Raw genomic sequence first — 7,500 nt, forward strand, 5'->3', positions numbered from 1 at the left:
TGCATTCATTGAACTTATTTTTAAAAATAATTAGTTTTCGCCCAGCGGAGGAGTGTTTTCACATTTTTCTTCTTTTGTTTGTATTCAGCCTGAAGGGTGGAGTCAAATCTGTTTATCTTGAGAGCTTTGTGAGTATTATTTCTATCATTTATGGCCCTCTTAATGTTGTCATTTATCCAGGGGGCGGGAGGACGCCTAACTGTTTTTGTTTTAAAAGGAGCGCAGGCATCGAGGCCGTTCTTTATCACGTTTGTAAGAATATTAACTTGTCTGTCAACGTCGTCAGTTGTTAAGATCTCTGACAGTGACGAGTCATGGGCTATAATATGTTGACAGAATAATTGAGGATCGTACTGCGTTAGGTCGCGAGAGGTTTTACTGACTGGTTTTCGCTTTGTCTTTACTATATTCAAGGTCAAGGTTATAAGCTCGTGATCAGCAATGTGGCATGGGACAGCGTCTGCGTGTAGTGTAATATCGGGTCTGTTTGTTATTATAACATCTAATATGGATAAGTTGTGTTTTCTGTAATCCTTGTAGGCTTCTTTATAAGTTGTTTTAATTTGTTTTTGTTAATTATCCCATTTAATTTTGCATTTGGTTTACTTAGATCGTCATTTAAATCACCTAAGATGAAAAGTGGTTTATACTTTGTTGACATTTCTCTGAGAATATTTTCTAGGTAGTCAAATGATTCTGTGGTGGCATGAGGGTGTCTGTAGATTGTGCCGACGAGGAAGGAAGGATACATACTGCTTTGTACGGTTACCCAGATGTCCTCTACTGCTGTATGATTTACAGTTGCAGAGGATATCTTATTTGATTTAAGGGTATCGCTTACATATATGCAGACTCCACCTCCACGTCCTGCATCACATCTGTAGACGTGAAAGTTTGGGATGCTGATGAAACTGCTCGATATTTCTTGGTGAAGCCAGGTTTCACTGATACACAAAATATCAATGTTTCTCTCCTTAATTATCAATTTGATTTCTTCGAAATGACCGAGGAGGGACTGTGCATTGATGTGTTCTATAGTGATGGTGTTAAGTGGTTTGACCGCCGGATTTGCGACGTCAAACATTCTGCTCGCCTTTGTACTTGTTTCTATTTAGGAATACTTTTACGTTGTTGGGAAAGATGTCGGACTCTAAGAAAATATCTGGTTTTATATCTTTGCCCCTTATGGTGACTGTGAAGCTAGAGTAGTAATCATGTGTCATTTTTGTTTTAAAGGCTTTGACATTGGCAATTTGATTGAAATTATTTTCCAAGAAGTCTTCAATATCGTCTTCATCTGTATCTGGGTGGCAACTCGTGATGTAAAGGTACACTACCTGAGGACGGTCGGCACCTTGCAAGGGTTTTGGCGAGTGGCGCTCCTCCCTTGTTTTTCTTTTTTGTTTTCTGGAGTTGACTTGAACGAAACCTTCCTCATCTTGGTGGGGCTGCAGCTGCTCGTTTGTTTGTTTGTTTATTTCCGCTCGTTCCGCGTAGTTGTTGATGATGAGCTGTGGTGTTTGTGGAGCAGGAGGGGTAGTAGGGGGGGCAGATACTCCAGAAAGAGAGAGAGAGAGAGGGAGATGGAGAGGGAGAGGGACAGGGGGAGAAGGAGAGAGAGAGAGAGAGAGAGAAAGAGAGAGAGATAGAGATAGAGGGAGGGAGAGGGAGAGAGAGAGAGAGAGAGAGAGAGAGAGAGAGGGGGGGGGGGGGGGAGAAAGAGAGAGAGAGAAAGATAGAGAGAGAGAGAGAGAGAATGGGAAGGAGAGAGAGAGAAAGAGAAAAGTGACCGAGAAAGAGAGAGAACTAGGGAGAGTTAAAGACAGGCAAAAAGAAAGAGAGAGAGGGGGGGGGGGGGGAGAGAGAGAGAGAGAGAGAGAGAGAGAGAGAGAGAGAAAGAAAGAGAGAGTGACAGAGGCAGAGAGAGAGGGAAAAAAATATGAAAGAGAAAGAGAAGGAGAGAGAGAGAGAGAGAGAGAGAGAGAGAGGGAGGGAGAATGAGAGAGAGACAGAGAGAGAACAGAAAATAAAACGAACATCCCGGTAAGAAATTCTTGAACGCTAAACCAGTAAATCTTAGTTAGTTTGTTTGTTTTCCTTTTCTCGTTTTTATTTTTTTTTTTTTTTTTTTCTTCTCTGAAATACACTCATCTTAGAATTTCACAAGAGTTTGTAATTGAACATTCCAGAGTCAATTCATCTCTGGAGAAAGAGGAGAAATGTTGTTGTTTTCTTCTTCTTCTTCCTCCTCTTCCTCTTCTATTTCCACTTCTTCTATTTCTTCTTCTTCTTCCTCTTCTTCTTCTTCTTCTTCTATTTCCTCTTCTTCTTCTTCTATTTCCTCTTTTTCTTCCTCTTCTTCTTCTTCTTCTTCTTCTATTTCCTCTTCTTCTTTTTCTTCTATTTCCTCTTTTTCATCCTCTTCTTCTTCTTCTTCTCCTTCTTCTTCCCCTTCCTCTTCTTCTTCTGTTTCCTCTTCATCTTCCTCTTCTTTTTCTTCTTTTTCAATTTCATCTTCTTTTTTCTGTTTCTTCTTCTTCTATTTCCTCTTCTTCTTCCTCTTCTTCCTCTTCTTCTTTTTCTTCTGTTTCCTCCTCTTCTTCTTCTTCTTCTTCTTTTTCTTCTTCTTCTTCTTTTTCCTTCTTCTTCTTCTTCTTCTTCTTCTATTTCCTCTTCTTCTTCTATTTCCTCTTTTTCTTCCTCTTCTTCTTCTTTTTTTCTTTTTCTTCTTCTTCTATTTCCTCTTCTTCTTCTGTTTCCTCTTCTTCTTCTTTTTTATTTCCTTTTCTTCTTCTATTCCCTCTTCTTCTTCTGTTTATCGTTTTCTTCCTCGTCTTCTTCTTCTTCTATTTCCTCTTCTTCTTCTTCTTCCCCTTCCTTTTCTTCCTCTGTTTCCTCTTCTTCTTCTTCCTCTTTTTTTTCTTCTTCTTCTTCTTCTCCTATTTCCCCTTCTTTTTCTTCTTCTACTTCTTCTTTTTCAATTACCTCCTCTTCTTTTTCTTTTTCTTCTTCCTCCTCTTCTTCTTCTTCTTCTTTCTCTTCTTCTTTTTCTTCTTTTTCTTCTTCTTCTTCGTCTTCTTCTTCTTCTTCTTCTTCTTCTTCTTCTTCCTCTATTTCCTCCTCCTCCTCTTCTTTTTCTGTTTCTTCACCTTCTTTTTTTCTCTTCTGCTTCCTCTCCTTCTCCTTCCTCTTCTTTTTCTTCTTCTTTTTCTTCTGTTTCCTCTTCGTCTTCTTCTTCATTTTTTTCTTCTTCGTCTACTTCCTCTTCTTCTTTTTTCTATTTCTTCTTCTTAATCTTCCTCTTCTTCTTCTATTTCCTATTCTTCTTCTTCTATTTCCTATTTTTTTTCTTCTATTTCCTATTCCTCTTCCTCAATTTGTTTGTTTGTTTGTGGGAATCTGGAATGTTTGAGTGCGGGTTATTAAGGGATGTGAGTGTTTGTTTGTGTGTGTGTGTGTATGTGGGTGTGTGTGTGTGTGTATGTGTGTTTGCGTGTGTGTGTGTGTGTGTGTTTGTTTGCGTGTTTGCGTGTGTGTGTGTGTGTGTTTGTTTGCGTGTGTGTGTGTGTATGTGTGTGTGTGTGTGTGTGTATGTGTGTTTGCGTGTGTGTGTGTGTGTGTGTTTGTTTGCGTGTGTGTGTGTGTGTGTGTGTGTGTGTGTGTGTGTGTGTGTGTGTGTGTGTGTGTGTGTGGATAGAAAGAGAGGCAGGATGTCAGGTAGGTTGATAGATATAAGCAGATAGATGAGTTAGGTAGACAAATCGATCGACAGATAGATAAATAAGCAGACGTACAAACATTTAAACACACTCTTTATATAAAAATATTGACACAACTAGATCGAAAATAACACAAATTACTTAACTGGAAAAAAAAAAATCTAAAATAGTGAAAAGATAAGAAAGAAAATCAGGAAGAAAGAAGGGAACAGGCAAACTGGAAAGATAATATCGCGTAATGTTTAGACTTTGAACATTAACGCGTAACAAAAGTGTGGAAACGGAAAAAGATAAAGATGATGTTACTGATAATAGCAATAATGATGATGGTGATGATGATAATGATAATGATGATGACGACGATAATGATAATAATGATACAAATAATAACAATAACAGTGGAAATAATAATAATCATGATGATGGTGATGATGATAATGATGAGGATGATGATGATGATGATGATCATCATCATCATCATCATCATCATCATCATCATCATCATCATCATCATCATCATCATCATCATGACGATAAAGATAATAATGATACCAATAATAACAATAACAGTGCCAATGATAATAATAATAAGATAATGATAACAACAGTAAGAACAGACAAACAAAAAGGAATATCCACCCTTCATGACCTTAGTGCATGGCTGGGGGGGGGGGGGGGGGGAGGTTGCGCGTTGCATGACAGAGCTTTGCAAATCCGAATAGGGAATTTGCTGACTAGAAAGATATAAGTGTGGCTATGAACGATATGCAAATAGGAGAGTGTGTTTTGTTTATGTAGGTTATATATGACCTCTCGCATACATATCAGTGATAAATCAAAAGGAAGGAGAAGAGAAAGAAAGAGAGAGAGAAAAACGGAAAAACGGAGATATATATGTATATATATATATATATATGTCGGGGGGGGGGGGGGCGTGTGTGTGTGTGTGTGTGTGTGTGTGTGTGTGTGTGTGTGTGTGTATGTATGTATGTATGTATGTATGTATGTATGTATGTGTATGTGTGTGTGTATATGTGTGTGTGTGTAAGTTTATATCTATATCTATATATATGTGTGTATATATGTGTGTGTGGGGGGTGGGTGTATAAACTGTATATATATGCTTAAATATATATATATATAAATATGCTTATATATATACATATATGCTTTTATATATATATATATGTATGTATGTATATATATATATGTGTGTATATATACATATTTGTGTGTGTGTGTGTGTGTGTGTGTGTGTGTGTGTGTGTGTGTGTGTGTGAATACACACACACACACACACACACACACAACTATACATATATATATATATATATATATATATATATATATATATATAAAGTGCTCGCGTGCTCGGGCTTATTGACGGGCCATTCCTCACGTCCGCCTAATCCCAGTGTCTCTTTGTGATCTGCTTCAGCCTGCGTGTCCCTGACAAGAGGATCCGAGGCTCTCCCGACTGATCCCTGGCAGAGGGGTCGGTGCCTCGTCGTTGGACTGATGACCTCTTGGAAGGAAGAATTAGTTTAGATTTGGCTGGAATGAAGACGCTAAAAGAAGCTCTTCCCCTGTAGAGCTTAGGGTCTCGTAGTGTGGGTGATGGTGTAGGTCATACACTATAGGAATGGTTTGGAGGTTCGGATATCGAGTTAGTTAAAAAGGGGGAAAGGCTAGATATTGGGATATGGTTTGATGTTTAGTTACCGAGCTAATGCTGTGGTCCGTGGCTGATACGAAGATCTCTACGTCCTCGGGAATCTCCTTTTTTTTTTATTCCCCTCCATAAAAGAAGAAGGGTTTCTAGTCAGGGTTCTAGTCACCCTTTAAAGGCGGCAAGTTAAAGCAACTACCCACTGAACTTCTTTTGGCGTCTATGAGATTATTTTTCTTTTCTTTTCTTCTTTATACTTCATTCTCTACACTTGATGGTCCTTTGCCCAAACGCCCCGGATCCCGTGGCATTTTCAACTGAAGTTTCCCCCCTACGGATTTAGAGAAAAAAAAAAAGGAAAACTGCATGTTCTATCAATCTTCTATCGAAAAATGAGTTCCGTTTAGCTAACACATATAATTACAAATCTTTGTTAAGAAGCCTCCTCTTTTCCTCCAGTTTCGTGCTCCTAGATCTGATATCTTTAACGCAGGAATCCAAAACATTCCTGAAAAAAGGGAACAAATATGAAATTGCGTGGTTTTGATTTTTTTTCTCTAGCAAAGAAATCTGCATAAGTAACATTCATACAAATATAAACACGTGCTAAGAATCGCAATCAGAGACATGCCCCCCCCCCCCCCCCCCCCAGAAGCATCCGAGTTCTCAGAGCATTTATTTCTAATTAAAAAAAATATGTATAATAATTTTTAAAAGTATTTTTAAAAGAATTATTCGTGTTTCTCAGCGAAGTCAGGTAATAACTTCTTCATCTTGCTCTTGCTTTCTTGTCAACCACTGACTCGATTATCACTTCCTGCATTAATTTCAGAATGATATTAACACTATTTTCTTAAAGGTCACAGGAATTCTCACGAGGAATTCAAATTAAATCTTCCCGACGCTCTAATAAAACAAACTAGACAAACTATGTTCCTCTCGTGGACAAAAACATGAGACAAGGGTGTGTATTTACCTATGCAAGCAGAACAAGAAAAGAGAAAGACAAGTAAACACACTAACATGTCTTTCTTATTTTTTCCTTCGTCGTTCTATTCGCAATTTATTCAACATGAATCCTACGCGCAATAATTCATGCATTATTCAGTACTTCTAGACAGGAGAAATGAGTATGTTCTCGGTAAAGCCTAGACTGCCAATATCTGTGATATCTAATTATGCCATCCTATCAAAATCCACGTAAGAAAGACAATAAGGCCATGATATTTTTTCTACGAAATTAAGCTTTCATATTTCTAGCTATAGAGTGTTCATACTGATTCATATTTACACTGATTTACATTCGTGTATCGCATTTTATTTGTTATCGGTCTTATATGTCTTACATAAAATAAAAAGGAAATCAAATGACTTAAAAGCGAAAAGTTGATGCCAAAGAATGCGAATAATTTTACTTCAATAGAAAAGAAAGTTAGATGTTATATCTCTTTCAAATTTACTTGATATGAAAGGGTAAAGAGATGGAAAATTCAATGAAATAGAGATAATGGAGAAAGGAGGACAGGGAAAGAAAAAGAAACAGGAGGGAGGATGAGATGGGAAGAGAGGGAGGAGGAGGTAGGGAGATGAAGAGAGAGAGAGAGAGAGAGAGAGAGACAGACAGACAGACAGACAGACAGACAGACAGACAGAAGAGAAGAGAAGAGAAGAGAAGAGAGAGAGAAGAGATGACAGAGAATAACAGAGAATAACAGAAAGAGAGAGAGAGAGAGAAAGAAGGGGCGATACAGGCAGGCAGAACTTGAGAGGTATATAAGGATAAGGGAGTGTAGGAGGGGGAAATAAACGAGGAAAAAGGGGAAAAGAAGAACGAAAAGGGAAACCATTTATAGAGCTTAAGCCAGGCACCCCCCCCCCCCCCCCCCGATCAGTCCCCTAGAGCTCAAGTCTCCCTCTCGCCCTTAAAAAAAAAAAAAAAGGAAAGATAGAAAAAGAAAAAGAAGAAAAAAAAATAAAGAAAAAAAGAAGGAGAAATAGAAAAAGAAAAGGAAAGAAAGAAAGGAAAAGAACAAAGAAGAAAAGAAAAAAGAAAAGAAAAAGAAAAGAAAAGAAAAAAGAAATAACAAAAAGAAAAGAAAAAAGAAAGATAGA

This window comes from Penaeus chinensis, chromosome 13, assembly GCF_019202785.1.
Source record: "Penaeus chinensis breed Huanghai No. 1 chromosome 13, ASM1920278v2, whole genome shotgun sequence".
NCBI lineage: Eukaryota > Metazoa > Arthropoda > Malacostraca > Decapoda > Penaeidae > Penaeus > Penaeus chinensis.